The sequence below is a fragment of the Lissotriton vulgaris genome, chromosome 1_1 (assembly GCF_964263255.1).
Source record: "Lissotriton vulgaris chromosome 1_1, aLisVul1.2, whole genome shotgun sequence".
Taxonomy (NCBI): Eukaryota; Metazoa; Chordata; class Amphibia; order Caudata; family Salamandridae; genus Lissotriton; species Lissotriton vulgaris.
Window position 1 is genome coordinate 1763990653 of NC_141685.1, and position 16494 is coordinate 1764007146.

The 16494-nt window shown below is 45.3% G+C and overlaps 1 protein-coding gene across 2 annotated transcripts in view; it reads right to left on the bottom strand.

Moving 5' to 3' along the window:
- The window catches only part of LOC147751179 (uncharacterized protein C3orf20 homolog), a 452887-nt gene that overhangs the window by 29619 nt on the left and 406774 nt on the right, over nucleotides 1-16494 (bottom strand). The window lies entirely within an intron of this gene.

Genomic DNA, 16494 nt, shown 5'->3' on the forward strand with positions numbered 1-16494 from the left:
ATCTAAAACGTAAACACAGTTTGAAAAGCTGCCTCCTTGCAAAAATACCCAGCTTGCGTAGGCGGCTGTTGCAGCGCTGCCAATTGGACTTCTCCCAAGTCCTTGCTTGGTTAGTTCACCACCACTTAATTTGCAACAGTTCCCTGAGGCAGCAAATTAACTTTACAAGTTCTTTAGAAGTCCTCCAAACACCTGTAAAGAATGTGCACAGAAAATGTAAAGAAATTGTCGTCAAGCTCTTTATTTGCCCTGGGTAAGCATGTTCCAATCTTTATGGAGTGGAGGTGGCAGGAGAGTATAGGAAGGCCTGGAAGACTGGCAGACACAATTTAGCATTTGCATAACATTTTTTGGAATGCTAGTAGGTTTTGCGCGGGAGAGAGGTAGGGGTGAGTTTAACAAAAGAGGGGCGGTACCCCTGAAAGAACCCCCTCTGCTGCAGGATCTCTTGAATCTATACAATTGTTGCTTTTTGTTCTTTGGTTGATGTTCAGAGATTTCACCCCATGAGCTAGGTGTGTTTGGTGCATTATGGTGAAAACTGGGTGTTGGCACCTCACCTTTGTTTTTACACTGTTCATTATATTTTCGTTGGGAGGTTTTTAGGTGGAACCTATATTGTATAATGCGAAAGCCGGTGGCACGTTTGCATCAACTCTTGGCTGTTGACCCACTTTTGCACATGTAACAATTGCCATTGCATGCCACTGTAAATTTCTTCAGCAGGAAATAATTACCAAATGACATATTCATTACATTTTGCTACAAAGTAAAGGCTAAATGTAATACTGTATCTGGCACTGGAGTGAGCAAGTAAAACAAGCATTTGCAATAGGTCTCGCATTAGGAAAGTTTGAGCAATTGGTCTTGTAAATGACACATTTTTTATTAATGTGTTGGTTTTGAAAAAAGCAAAATTAATAGCTTTGTCATTTACAATACTTTTAACTTTTGCAAATGTAACACCTATAGCATTTGTAATGCACCATGTTTTGTATTTACGTGACTTAGATGTATTGATATTACACAGAACAATGGCTATTAATTTTTTTAAATAATCAATACGAAGGGTGGAGTTGGAGGGTGGAGTTGGAGGGTGGAGTTGGAGGGTGGAGTTGGAAGGTGGAGTTGGGGTTGGAGGGTGGAGTTGGAGGGTTGAGTGTGAAGGTGGAGTTGGAGGTTGGAGGTTGGAGAGTGGAGTTGGAGGGTGGATTTGGAGGGTGGAGTTGGAGTTGGAGGGTGGAGTTGGAGGGTGGAGGTGGAGGGTGGAGTTGGAGGGTGGAGTTGGGGTTGAAAGGTGGAGTGGGAGGGTTGAGTTGGAGGGTGGAGTTGGAGGGTGGAGTGTGGAGATGCAAGGTGGATTTGGAGTTAGAGGGTGGAGTTGGAGGGTGGAGTTGGGGTTGGAGGGTGGAGTGGGAGGGTTTAGTTGGAGGGTGGAGTTGGAGTTGGAGGGTGGAGTTGGAGTTGGAGGGTGGAGTTGGAGTGGGAGTGTGGAGTGTGGAGTTGGAAGGTGGATTTGGAGGTGGAGAGTGGAGTTGGAGTTGGAGGGTGGAGTTGGAGTTGGAGGGTGGAGTTGGAGTTGGAGGGTGGAGTTGGAGTTGGAGGGTGGAGTTGGAGTTGGAGGGTGGAGTTGGAGGGTGGAGTTGGGGTTGGAGGGTGGAGTGTGGAGTGTGGAGTTGGAGGTACTAACTTTTAAATTGATGAAAAGGTTTATGAGAGGTTGCATGAGCGCAGAGGGGACGCATGTAATTGTTGTTTAATGGAAGGCATGGCAGATGTAGACTACAGGGGCACAGATTTTGCGCCTAAAAAACAAACCACTGCGAACTGAATGTAATAGGTAAACACATACAGCAAATACGCATATAATACGCTGGAGTACTGTATTTTGATGACAGAATTAACAGAAGTTTAGCAAAAAAGCACGTGTTGCATTTTGACAGAAGCAGTTGAAAAGTTAAGTGCACAGACATAATATATGTGTTTTCCTGTAAAGCAATATAATACTATTGAAAAGTACGCAACAAACTATGCTTACTATTTAAATGAGCACGCAAATATGCAAATAAAAAGCATACATAACAAGCATTGGCAAATGATGAGGGAGGTGTGCCTAGATTGAGTGACTACATAAGGAGGAGGAAAGGGGGAGGAACAGGAGAGGAGGGAGCAGCGACCAGATGTGGCGTAACAGCCAAAGCGTCCGACCTTGAAGCTGGGGAACCAGGTTCGAATCTGCCGTTGGCTCAAGCATCCTGTGATTGTGTGCAAATCATGGGTGTGTTCCATTACTGGCGCTCTTTGACGTTTGGAGCTGCTCATTGTATTGTGTTCACTCATGATGCCAAGGGATTATTTCCCCAGAAGTAAAAGGATGATGGTCTATGTTATTGAGGGGAGCAGTATGTTCTACAGACACAAGTATTGAAAAGAGACTGTTGTGGTGAGAAGTAACGATTACATTTTCGGTGTAATATAGGGTATAAATATCCTTATTGTATGGAGGCGAGCTTTGCTGAAGGATAAGCATGCACCACACAATACAGAAACGAAAGCGTAGCATTCATAGTGCATCAAAACATAACATGTTAAATGACGAAGCTATGCGTCAAATTAATCCAGAACACCAGTTTTATTTTAAATGTGCCCTTCAATCAAGAGAGACCTGCGGAAAATCACCTGCGGTTGAGGAACAGCCGAGACACAAACCACAACTCTTCAAATGCACTTGTCAACAGCGACGACATCCCCCAGGGGCGAGGTTCGTCTGTTCGAGCTGGTTTTGCATTTTTTTGTGCAGTAGAACCCCTATACTTACCTATGCCCTTTACATCATAAATAAATACGAAATACCATGACAAAGGGGTGTGGGCGCAGACAAAGAATGGAAAGTGTGAAAGGAAAATGATGAACAAACAGGAGGACACAGAGTGAAAGGGAAAGAGAACAAGCCTTGCAGGGCAGCAGGGGTGTGATGTCGGGCACCAGTTGAAGCCTGAGCAGAGGAAAGGCAGCGCTGGGATGGGGCTGGGCACGAGCAGATGGTCCTGTTTATGACCTGCGGAGCGCGTGAAGTGGATGCTGGCAAATGGCTTTGATGTTTATGAATGAATGTGAGACTGAATGAGGGCTGTCGGGGTAAGGTAGGGTGGGAGGCTGCTTAGTGGTAGTTCACTTTCCTCTGTTTTGGTCCGAGTAAAGGAGTCTGGTTAATTCAACGATGCAAGCGCACAGAAAAAACAAGTATTTAATAGGAGCAAATAGGTCGCCGTGCTGAAATATGTTTGGTCTGAGTAAAGGAGTCTGGTTAATTTAAAGATGCAAGCGCACAGAAAAAACAAGTATTTAATAGGAGCAAATAGGTCGCCGTGCTGAAATATGTTTGGTCTGAGTGAAGGAGTCTGGTTAATTTAAAGATGCAAGCGCACAGAAAAAACAAGTATTTAATAAGAGCAAATAGGTCGCTGTGCTGAAATATGTTTGGTCCGAGTGAAGGAGTCGGGTTAATTTAATGATGCAAGCGCACACAAAAAACAAGTATTTAATAAGAGCAAATAGGTCGCCGTGCTGAAATATGTTCGGTCCGAGTGCGGCGGGCGGAGGAGAGGCAGCCTTTCTTTGAAGTCTGATGCGGCGGGCACGTGATAGGCTGGCAGCACTGTAAACAAGTCTTCGGAGGAGGGCTGATTCTGTGGAGCGCGTGAAGTGGCAAGCTCTGGCATTGCGCAGAGGGGGGCGGGGGAGAGCATTCCTTTGAAATCTGAAGCTCTCTGCATTGCTGTGGCGGGTCTGCAGAGGCTCAGGGAGCAAATGGCAAGCGCGTGCATGGAGCACATGCACTGTGCATAATCCGCCTGCCAAAGCCCTCTTGGTAAGCTTTCCTGATGCACCTTTATATGTCTCGAGCTGCAATGCGCAAGCGCATTGGCAGGTCGAGACCTAAAAACTGTGGCCATGACCATTTCTTACACGGGAAAATGACGTTTGGTAACTCTATTGCTGGATCCTGAATTTGGAATCCAGTTTAGAGTCTTGAGCCAGATTACAAAATCACTTGAGTTTAAAAACATATTTCTGAACTACATTGGTGATTAAAAGATACATATTATAGAGTTCTAGATGCGCATCAGATTCTGCCTTTAAACATATCTAACAGCAAACAAAATATCCCCATTTGCGTGCATCAGCAATGACTTTGCGTGCTGAAGAAGGGCATTAATGTGACCAAGTCGAGGAACATAGGGCTTGATTACGATTTTGACGGATGGTATACTCCGTCACAAACGCAATGGATATACTGTCCACCTTATTACAAGTTCCATCGGATATAATGGAATTGTAATACGGGTGGACACGATATCGGTCACGTTTTTTGACAGAGTAACCATGTCGGCCAAGATCGTAATCAGGCCCATAGTGATGTTGGGAAGGAGAATGTAATTCATCCTGGAGTCCACGTCACAGACTCACCTTGAGGAAACCTGCTTTGAATCCCAGCTTCTCTACTGAAGAGCATTGTGCAGTACAGGGAAAAATCACTGACTCTTTGCACCTTAGTTTCCTTATCTTACTTAATGGGACCTCAAGGAGGAGATTCATGATACTGTGTCAAACATAGAAAGCCATATTCCAAAGCGGGCAAGATTGGTCAGTCTCTCCAAAATGCGATGTTTGCTTTCTTCCTCATACAGTAGAACAACATACTCCAGAGGAGAGAGAGACCCCAGAGAAGCAGAGAGTCAATGCAGTCTGGCCTGACCCAAGATACTACTGACGGCTTAGTTTTCAGGCGGATGATGACATGTAGCAGAGCAGACCAACACCCTGTAGGTTCTCTACTATCACTTTTTTTTACACTTCCTGCCAGGTTCTATGGTTCTACTGCTGTCCCCGCCGCCTGTTACCACCTGACCTGAAGCAGGGTTGGGCCTGTTGAATGGCGTAAAGCACTGCAGATTGACTGGAGCAGTGATATAGCGAGCCGCTCCAGGGATCATTCATCAATCAAATCAGCAGCGATTGAGACCAATATATGCCTTCGATCAGTGGAAAGTGGCTTCTTTCCTGTTGCGACGCAGCCAGTATGTGTCTCTGGCTTGCAACAGTTTCTGTAACCAGCGCCACTTACCAGTGACTACTCAGTGGAGGCAGACTTCACAGAGGAAGATGACAAACATTTCAAGAACCCGCCTCCTGGCTAAAGGAAGGATTCACACGGAATCAGAAGGCAGGACACTGGCGGGTTAAGATTTTATATACTCCTCCCTATGTTTTGCCGTGTTGCACTGTTCAGTACGCTAATTTTTCAGGGAAGTTACACTGATTTCCCCACCATGCCTGCTGTGTCTCAGACTCTGGGACGTGTTCAGGATACAGGATTGTTGGGGAGAAGATTCTGTGGTCTGGAAGTGCACTTACTTAGAATGGAAAGTGGTGCCTTAGATAAAGACTCTCACTGTATGTCTTTAACAATGCAGGCCCCAACACCATTGCGAAGATGAAGTGCTGCGACTAGGGAAGGCAGCAACTACAAGCGGCAAGGTGACAACATCCAAGCACTGGATGTCTCCATCCTTGTAGAGGAGATACCACCCACTCTTCAGGAGCGGCACTTTGTACATCAGGGCCCAGTTGATTTCTGGGCAGAAAATGAAGTTTATCCTCGGGTATTAAACTGATATTTTTCAACGCTGCTGAATCAGCCTGCATAGCAGGCATAAGCAGGTCTGCAGCATTCTGGCGGCATGCCTTTAACATCATCTGCCCCAAAAAATCCACTAAATTTCTGCTCATGGGAATAGCAAGAGTATTGGAAGAGTTCACACGTTTACTGTGAGAGCTTGTAGACTAGTTGTCTCTGAGCCCAACCCTAACACTAAACTGTGCTTATGTATTACATTGTCTCTGATCCACAAGCCTTGCCCAATCTGCGTTACACAGCAGTTTTAAATTGTAGCTCACACAGGGCTCCATCCGGTGTTCATACCTGTACTTTGCACACATCGTGATGTTAAGATTGATCAATATGAGGGCCTCTGTCGTGGAGTGTTGGTACTCCGGGTATCCATGACAGTCACTCTCCTCTACCTGCAGACACTTCCTCTAGTATAGTGGACGTTTTACTCTAGCTACCACTACTGTACCTATTGTAACTTGCCACCAGCTATATTGCCCTCACAGCATGCCATGGAAGCCTCTGGTGTAGTAGGGAAACACGTCACAACCCCATCCTGAGCTATTCTGATGTTGCATGATTGACCTGGACGTGCATCAGTTTCCATGTTGTCCATCAGCAACAAGTCGTTGGGTACAAGTGGCAAACCGAATAGAGTTGGGATGGCATTGGCTGAAGGTGTGAGTGAGCAAGATGTTATGCATCAAATTAACACTGGATGGAGGCCATTTCAGCAGTCTTTCCTTTTCTTGGTGGGCATGGTCAGGCAAATGTGTTTTTCTTCACAGAATTAGCCTTCCATTTGGGCTGACGAACACAGTGTAATCTGGAATATGATTCCTGTTTTCTCGATATACTCTTTGTTCTACAAGTGGGATTGGCGTGGATTTTTGTACCATGCTTGGCTGGGAGACTCTGTCATCTTAAGTTTTTCCAACCATGACATCACTCGATTTAACATTGGTTGTCTGGTAACAAGGTCACCTGAGGTGAGAAAAGACTTACAGGCTCATTGCAAGTGGGGTGCTAGAACCAGGTTCACAAGGAAAACTGTTTCCACTGCACCGTTTAGGATTGTGCATCCGATTCTAACAATTATGTTTCAAAATAGGTGATAACGTGTAAAAGGGTCTTTGTGACCATTTTTGATCCATAGCATTCTGTGTCATTGCACTGACTAGTACTTCATTATACCGGAGTCTGGAGGAAATTGCGAGTGCAAACCGCCCAGGACTGAGCGTAATTTCTGCAAAACTGGGATTGAATGAGGGAATTCAAAGTCTACCTTTTGGGAAGCAGTTGATGAATCAAGGTTTCATACGTAACGAGACTTGCTTGGACTCAATCCTCTCGAATTAAAATGTAATAAGTTATCCAATATGTTTTGTGATTACTAATAAGTGCACCACACAACATTTCTGTATCTAGGGGAAGCTTTTAAATGCGCTTTACTAACGAATAATCTGTGTGTATTAAAATGGCTGCTGAAAACACAGAACTCTTCTGCGCATGCGTCAACGGTATCTACGTAGTATGACGTCTTTTGCTTTTGGTGGGAATTCTTTGCAGCTGTGCAGTTGTGCCTAAAATGGCCGCTTTAAATCTCACATGCTAATGCAAATGCCCCTGCTTGAATTAAACCTTGAGTGTTTTGCTAATCTGCTAATGCAATAGTTTAAAAAAGTAATGGGAATAGAGTAGAAATGAGTGCATTCATTTATTTTCATATTCAAATATGTCCTTCTTTCATTTTGCTATTTGCTTGCATTTGGCCTGAAGGGTGACTTGCATCGCCATCTTGAAATCCGTATGCGCATGTGCTGGGAACACTGCAAGACCTTGAGCGGTGACATTGAAAGAGTGCCAAGTCCCATTTTACCAGTGATGCACCTGAGAACTTTACCTCTTGAACCGAAGAGGGGAATTAGATGTGTATAAATAAAATACATTGTATTAAAGTAATGTGAATGTTGCTGGGTGGAATAAAAGCATGGGAAAATAAAATTAAGGGTGGGAACTTGAAACAATTAAACCAAAGAAGATGACTTGATATTAGTATGGTGTGATGACCTCGCCCCATCCCACTGACCACTCAAATGAAAAGGATACACGAATATTGAAACATTGGGGTGGTACATACCCTGGAAAACGGTATAACTAAGGTAGGTTTAGTCAGTTAGATTGTCCAACTTGTCACAGACCTGTCACTGACCCAACGTATGCTGAAGGAGATCATGGATGTCACGGAGCTCAGAGGGCTGGTTGAGCACTCTGAAAGAAGATTAGGGAGATTACTGAAGGAGAAAACTCTGCCCATCTAGAAGGGGAACAAGAGTAGCACCAGAGAGGGGTGCAATGCTGGCGTTGCACTTAGAAGAGGTTACCTGTCCTGCACCTATCCTGACCTGTTGGCTCATGTCTAGTCAGGAGCCCTTTTTTTCCAGCTCTTGGCCAGGGGTTGGTCATCGCACCATTCTAGGTAAATATAATTCTGTGTGGTATGTCTTTGTACCATTTCCCTTTCCCACCTTTCTCAGGTACCAATGTCTAGAAATTTTACTAAGTCTCTAAAGATTTTCGTTTTGATCATTATTTTACTCTTTGAGAAGTTGGTGATAGACATGTTTTAGTTTTTGACTCACAAAATATTGCATAGATAAAGTTTTGAAAACTCTCCTGAGTCTGGTCATTCAAAGAAAGAGATAAATGTAATTTTGTGCCTATTATTCTAAGTACTTGATCCATTTTTTAGAGGAAATTAAGCACTGAGGTATTAAAGTTTTGGTAAGTAAGGTGTACAGGTAAATTATAATTCTAGGTAGACCAAGTCCGGTTTTTCAGCGTAGTGAGGATTGCCAGCTTATTGTATGAATGTTTATGGACCCAGGTGAGTATGGTGTATTATGAATAAGTACTCAAAAAATGAGCTGGGAGTGCTAAGTTTTCTCAAGAAAGTACAATTATTTAATCACAATTTACACAACAAAATCAATGATTGAGTAACACTTCATCAAGAAAACAATATAATTCTTGTATTCCAAGTGAATTTCTTTGTATTGCCAGCAGCCGACGCGTTTCGTCCTAAAGGTAGGACGTCATCAGGGCTTGAAAATTACTATTTCGAAGCTTCCAAATCTGCAATATTTCTATGCCTTGCGTCTAGGAGGCTCCCAACATAAGTCATGCACCTTCGTCAATCTTTAAGCCACTCAGCTAATAGAATCCACACCGGATCTGCCCCTTCTTTCAACGTTTCAATTCTTCAAGTAAACTTCTCCAATTATCCCACCCAAAGTAAGGTTTCTAGAAAGTGAATATTTTGACAATTCTCATTTCAGACCTCATTTCTTCAATGCACAAAGCACAATCGACGCACTGGGAGCCTCATATTAGCTGAGTGGCTTAAAGATTGACGAAGGTGCGTGACTTATGTTGGGAGCCTCCTAGACGCAAGGCATAGAAATATTGCAGATTTGGAAGCTTCGAAATAGTAATTTTCAAGCCCTGATGACGTCCTACCTTTAGGACGAAAAGCGTCGGCTGCTGGCAATACAAAGAAATTCATTTGGAATACAAGAATTATATTGTTTTCTTGAGGAAGTGTTGCTATAACATTGATTTTGTTGTGTCAATTGTGATTAAATAATTGTACTTTCTTGAGAAAACTTAGCACTCCCAGCTCATTTTTTGAGTACTTATTAGGATAATTTGGGGTTGGACGGTGCCCTAGTAGCTGGTAGAAGTGCAACCTAAAAAATACCAATTGATAAAAACTCTCAGAGTGCACCTAAGTACACCCTACATCGTCCACTAGTTTTGTTGATGTACTATGAATAACCCAAGCTGGTAAATTCGCAGCATCACAGTAACAGGCTAATAAGATACTAACCGCACCTAAAGGCATTGAAGACTCTTCCCCAGAGATGCACGTGCACAAATGCACACTTGTGTCAAAAAGCGATGCAGCAGAGCACGTGGCTATTGCATGCAGAAGACCTGCTCAATGAGCCCACACCAGAAGGAATGCAGACACATTTTAGTTGGGCCACTGTCCCTACGGGTTTCATCCCCATCAGTTCCCCTTTCCCATGCTTTTGCTGCCTTCCGCGCAGAAATGAGTTTTTAGATTCTAAGCATGAGTTGCATTAGGGGAGAATTGAACATGGCCTACTTAAGCTCTGGGGGGCTGGTTCTGTCTCTTTTCGCCCAGGACGGCTCTGCGGTGAGGAATGCAGCCCTCCATGGAAACTACCCGATAAAGTCATTGTAACTGGAAGTCGGAGAATTCCCCCACACTGCACGCCTTTTGAATTGGCAGGAAACACCTCAACGAACGTGACTCTCATTCTTACACCAATTGAAGTTTTATTTCTATAACATAGCTACTGGAATTTTGTGGACTTGTTTTGCAGACGGCCCAGGCACTTCTTCGAATATTTCGGGTTTGCGCCAGCCGCCATGAACTACTTTTCGTGTTCCAGATTCTTCCGCATTAATTCTGAGCACTTCCACGTGGAGATCCGCAGCAGGGCACAAGGCCATCCTTTCACTGGGGCCGGCCAGCATCTCGGCCCGGTCCTGCCGAGCTACTGTATGTCATGTGCACCACAGGCTGAAACAAGGCCGCATTGTCCTCCAAGCTTTTCACAAGCTCGAGAGGACTGATGCAGGAAAACCACAAGCTAAACATGCACACATTCTTCTGCCAAGTGTCCCCTGCCTGCGCCAAAACCCGAAGAAATGTTTTGAAAGCGTCGCGCTTTGCCCTACTTTCATACGTTTTTGTTTTAGGAGTTTAATTTCTCATGTTGTCAGCACCAATTTGGTTACAGACACACTTTGAACACATTTTAAATGGATTACTTCGGGTCACATGTTGTGCAAGAATGCTTCAATTTAACTTTTCACGTTTTAGGCCAGTGTTGCCACTTCCAAAATACTGGTACTTACGTGCAAAGTGATCCTTGTTGCTGGTAGGCAACCCCTCGTGTTTCACAATAGCCAGAGCACCATTTTACTGGTGGGTAAAATCTGGTTGGCAAAAATGTGGGATGATTGTAAAACACAATTTGATACTTCTGCCTTGCAGAGCTATTAGGACGCAATGGCTGTTCTATAATTTTCAAAAATATGAAAAGAGATGTTTAATGCAAAATATTGCTTTGGAGCATTTTCTTTGCACAGCTGGATTTTCAGAGATCGTGTAGGTACATACAGAGGCGTTTTAAGGCATAAGCAAAGTGGGCAGTTGCCCAGGGCCCCCACGTTTTTAGTGGTCCCATGAGAAAGTAAAATGTCTCTCTATCTCACCTCTTGATATCTCTAACCTACCCTCTCCTTGTCCAGTGGCATGTTAAGGATGTTTAGAGCCACTCGAAAGACAGATTTAATCTGCTACCTTGAACTAGCAGAAAATGGGTAAAAAAAATGTCAACGCTGTTCCTTATTGGGGTCCCTAAGATAGGTGTTGCCCGGGGCCCAAAATATCCTTAAGATGTCACCGGGTACATATGTATGAGCACCATTGGGTTCCACCCCAATCAAACATTACTTAGAATTGGTCCGAAAGGCAGGCAAATCAGTATGGCAGTGACGTCTCCACTCAGTCATTGATGGACATGAAAGAAAGACCCTTTTTAGGTCTCGGCTGGTGAAAGCAGCGCGTATGCGCTGCTCTCTGCATTCGAGAGCTTCTTGGAAACAATACAGATTTCGAAGCTCTCGGAGGCGGAGTTGAAACCCCGCCCATCTTTTTAATTGGGTAGCGTCATCTTCCATTCAAAACGCTGGGTTTGGATTGTAAAGGAGGCTTCTTAGTCCCTCCTTGTTGCCTCCTTGTCTCCTTTTGGCCCCGCCCACCAGGATTGGATCATTTACTGGCGGCGTTATATGGGATGCTTTAATTAGTTTGTGGACACTATTTTCTTTACCAAACAATGTGGGAGAATGGCAGTGCTTGCCCACACAGCACTCACTGGACAATGGCGGGTGCTACTCGCTAATGACAGTGCACCGCGCTCTGTTTGATTTTTTTGTTTAACTTTGAAACTGAGCGTGCGTCGCTTCACGGACACCGCCCTCGGATTGGTTATATATTTCTTAACTTTAACACTGAGCGTGGCGCCCGCTTCAAGGACACCGAGCTCAGTGTTAAAGTTAAGAAATATATAAATAATCCGAGCACAGTGTCCGTGAAGCGGCGCCAAGCTCAGTTTCAAAGTTAAACAAGAGCGCAAAGACAGCGCATAAAATGTTGACAGTCATTGATCGCTCAGCGTATCACTTGTTCTGCCTGCTCTCCATTCTTCGGACACTGCTTGTCCATGTACCCTCCACACTAGTTGCGATGCATTTATCTGAGCAGTCCAAGTTTCCCTCACTGGGCATGTGCCCTCAAAGTTCCACCCACTGTCTGCCCACGTGTCTTCAAAGCTCCTCACTGCCTATTTGTGTGCGCTATAATCTTCTCCCACGCTAAAAGCAACTCACTTGTGCCACGGGCCTTCTGAGGAGGATACAAGATGCTGTACTTTCACCTTGTTAAATACCAGTTCATTGACATGCACAAGTACATCTGTGACTCCTGTGCTTGAGGTGAAGTGCAGCCAATGTGTAAATTATTTGGAGAGGTGACGAACAAATGAGGGTTTTAGGTCACACTACAGCGAAAAGGGATTGCCTGGGATGTGAAGGGACCAATTTGCACGCTGCTACTTTATTTTCCAGCTCACTGATTAGAGAAAATCTTAGAAGTAATGACGCCTATGGCTTAATATACCACCTCAGAGAAATCTTCTTTGCCACGTTATTACTTGCTGTAAGTATGTCGCGTTGCAGTAAACGCTGTAGCCAGACCCAGGCGCCCTCGTGACCCTGGGACACCAGTCATCAAGGAATGGCAGTAATTATGGTTTAATTCCAAGCCACTACTGAGATAGTAGACGTCTTGCGGTGAACACGCCGGGCCTGGTTTACCCTCTGTCCAGTAGTTAGAAGAGTTACATTTTTAAATGACCAAAGTTGTATTTACTGGACTAGCAGAGGTAAAATGATACATTTGATGCACAAGTGGAGTGAGACCCAGCACTGCAATAAGTAAGACACCTTAATACTGTCAGACAGGAGCACCAGAAAAGTAACAAGCAAAACAGCAACATACTTTTAGATTCAAAATACAGGGGAACGACATGCAATATATCAACACAAGCATTGGCAAAGCAATTTGCTGCAGCTTGTGCATATTGAAATGAAATCCATAAAGCTACAATAACAGTCAGCAAGTCAATAACATGATGAACAGCAGAAGTGCAAGATTCCCTAACCGTGTCCCCAACAATGATCGTACATGTAGCAGCGGCAAAGATTTCTTTACATACATACACATTTATTGAACAGTCACAGTACGTCAAGCAATAGGGTAAGATTCCCTTAATGCCTCCCCTACATAGAATAGCATTGTTACAGGCAATAGCCGCACTGCATGCGCGGGCAATACAAGTCCCTGAAGTAAACACAATATTAGTAGTAGTAAAGTAACGTAACTGAGCTTATAAAGCGCCTGGTTACACTTAGCAGTGTGTCCCCGCGCTGTACCGCTGAGGAACCCATCCTGGCCTGTTCTGTGAGGCGCCCACTCCTGGGCACCCCAGGGTGAAGCCAGACATCCTTAGCGATTAGGGCTGGTGTAGAGATTAACCAAGCTATTGCCCAGGGCTGCAGAGTGGGACCCATGATTAGAGTAGGCACCGTGGCGAGAATTATCGGGTCCGCGGGCATTGAGCCCAAGACCCTGCAGCGACGGGAATTGAACCCTGGTCCCGGGTCAGATCTCTGCATCAGAGTCTGCCGCTCTAACCAGTGAGCCACACTTCTCCAATCAATGCAACATCTATGCACACTTCCACCGGCACAAAACAGGTTCCCCATGTGCAGCAGCAGTGAAAGATTTCCTCACAGCATAAGTGGGAGTAGGTGTGTGAGAGAATGTATGGGTGATGTGGTGTAGGGCCTGCTGTGGTGATATGTGAGGTATATAGAACACGTGATATGTGTGGTGATATTTGTGTGATGAGCGAGTGGTGTGGACGTGGTGTATTGGGGTGAGTGAGAAAGTGAGCGGTATTAGTGTGTGTGTGAGAGAATGTGAGTACTATGATGGTCTTAGTGTGATTTATGTTTGTTGGTGAGATGGTTGTGTGTATGTGTGTGTGTGCATGATGGTGAGTCTGTGAGTCGGAGCACCGCAACAGCAAACTCGGAGACTGCAGAGAGAAAGCCCAGAATGAGGTGCAATGAATGGTTAGGAGGATAAGATGAACGTGAATGGCTGGAAGGTGATGAAAGAAGAACAGAACAATATGAGTTTTGGATGGGGCATCAAACGCAAACAGCAACGACTGTTCCGAAAAAAAAAGAACCGACCCAAGTGTAGGAGGAGGAGATTGGCCGCATATGGCTAGGAGAAGACCCACACTCCAGTTCAAGCAGGATGCAAGCTGACATGACTACAAAAAAGACTAGGGGCCGTATGTATCAAGCAAATTAGCATTCGAAATTCGGCCTTTGCGAATGCTAATTTGCTAAATGGTATGTATGAAACATTTTGGCAGCAAAATAAGGAATCGCAAAATTTGCCTTTCCTTATTTAGCGACTGCACTTAAGGAATCGCAAATTGTGCGATTCCTTAAATGCAATGTATCAAAGGAAAATTAATTCAAAAATTCCCATAAGGATTCGCAAATTACCACCAACTTCTAGTTGGTGGTAAGTTGCGAATTCTTTTAAAAAAGCAATTTATTTAAAATCCAAAGGTGCCATATGACGCTCACACATGCCCTTAGGGCATGTATGTGCGCCATATGCCCACACATGTCATTTTCAGGGGTGCAGCAGGGTGTTCTTGTGACACCCCTGCACCCTTGAAAATATTCCTAAATTGCGATTAGCAAATTGCTAATCGCAAACTTCCCCTTCATTCCTATGGGCCACCTGGCCCATAGAAATGAATGGGAAATTTGCGATTAGCAATTTGCTAATCGCAATTTAGGAATGTTAAGGAATCGCTAAAAAGAAGCGATTTCCTACATACATACCATTTTGCGATTTCTAAATAGCCATTCCTTAAAAATCGCTATTTAGAAATCGTAAATGGTCATGATGATACATATGGCCCTAGGTACCTGTCTGGAGGAGGGAAGGGACTTTCTCCATACAGCGTTCAAGCGAGAGCCATCAACTCATAGCACAGCCACAGAAAAGAGAAAGGAGAAACTCCTAGAACAGGCCTCCCACTGTGGAGGTCTTTCACCACTAGGGCAGAAGAGGGAGGCGGGTGCTTGAAGAGGGCAATGCACAACCCTTCCTACACTTCTGTCACTTTGTGGTCGCACACCTTTCCCAATACACAAACTCGTCGAGGCTGCACTCATCCACCCAGGTTCCTGACCCCACTGCATTTCCAGAACTCCTTTCTCCCTGAGAAGGCTTTGTACCACTCTATCACTACATAAGATAGCCCTCCTGCAACATAGGTGAGCTCCTACCAGAACACATCATCTCTTCTGAAGGCAGAGGCAGGGAAGCCCAAGGCAATCAATCAATCAATCAATCAATCAATCAAGGCATTTGTATAGTGCGCTACTCACCCGGGAGGGTCTCAAGGCGCTGTGGGAGGGGTAGGTCACTGCTCGAACAGCCAGGTCTTGAGCTGCTTCCTGAAGGAGAGATGGTCTTGGGTTCGCCAAAGGTGGGTGGGGAGGGAGTTCCAAGTCTTGGCTGCCAGGTAGGAGAAGGATCTTCCTCCGGCGGTGGTTTTGCGGCTGCGTGGTACGGTGGCGAGTGCGTGGCTGGTCGATCGTAGCTGGCGGGTGGGCGTGTAGAAGTACATGCGGTCGTTGAGGTACTTGGGGCCCAGGTTGTGGAGAGCCTTGTGTGCGTGGGTGAGGAGTCTGAACGTGATTCTCTTGCTGACGGGGAGACCGTGCAGGTCTCTCAGGTGTCCGGTGATGTGGCTGTGTCGGGGGATGTCGAGGATGAGTCGTGCGGAGGCGTTCTGGATGCGTTGGAGTCTTTTTCGGAGTTTAGCGGTGGTTCCGCCGTAGAGGGTGTTCCCATAGTCTAGTCGGCTGGCGACGAGTGCTTAGGTGACGGTCTTCCTGGTTTCCGTGGGGATCCATCTGAAGATCTTGCGGAGCATGCGCAGGGTGTTGAAGCACGAGGATGAGACGGCGTTGACTTGTCTGGTCATTGACAGGGAGGAGTCCAGGATGAAGCCCAGGTTTCGTGCGTGGTCTGTTGGTTTGGGAGCGGTGCCCAGGGCCAGGGGCCACCAGGAGTCATCCCAGGCGGAGGGTGATGATCCCAGGATGAGGACTTCCGTCTTGTCTGAGTTCAGTTTAAGGCGGCTCTTTCTCATACAGTCGGCGACGTCTTTCATCCCTTCGTGTAGGTTGGCTCTGGCGGTGGTGGGGTCGTTGGTGAGGGAGAGGATGAGCTGGGTGTCGTCAGCGTAGGAGATGATGTTGTAGTGTAGTTCCTAGTTTCCCACTAGGCCCTGCGCATTGGAATAACATAAACAGTAGTATCGACGTGGAACTGCGGATATTCCAGGCCTCCACTGACTATGCTAAACTTAATTGGGTTGTGTTACCAACTAGCTCAGAGGTCACTGGAAACTTTCTTCTCTGCATAGGAAGTGATCAGCTTCCTTGGCACAGACAAGAAGGGATTCAGTTTTCCAACAACCGTGCAACATGACAACTTTGCTCCTCAGATCAAGAGTCGATCTCTAGGGTCGTGTGAAACAATAGACATAGATTTC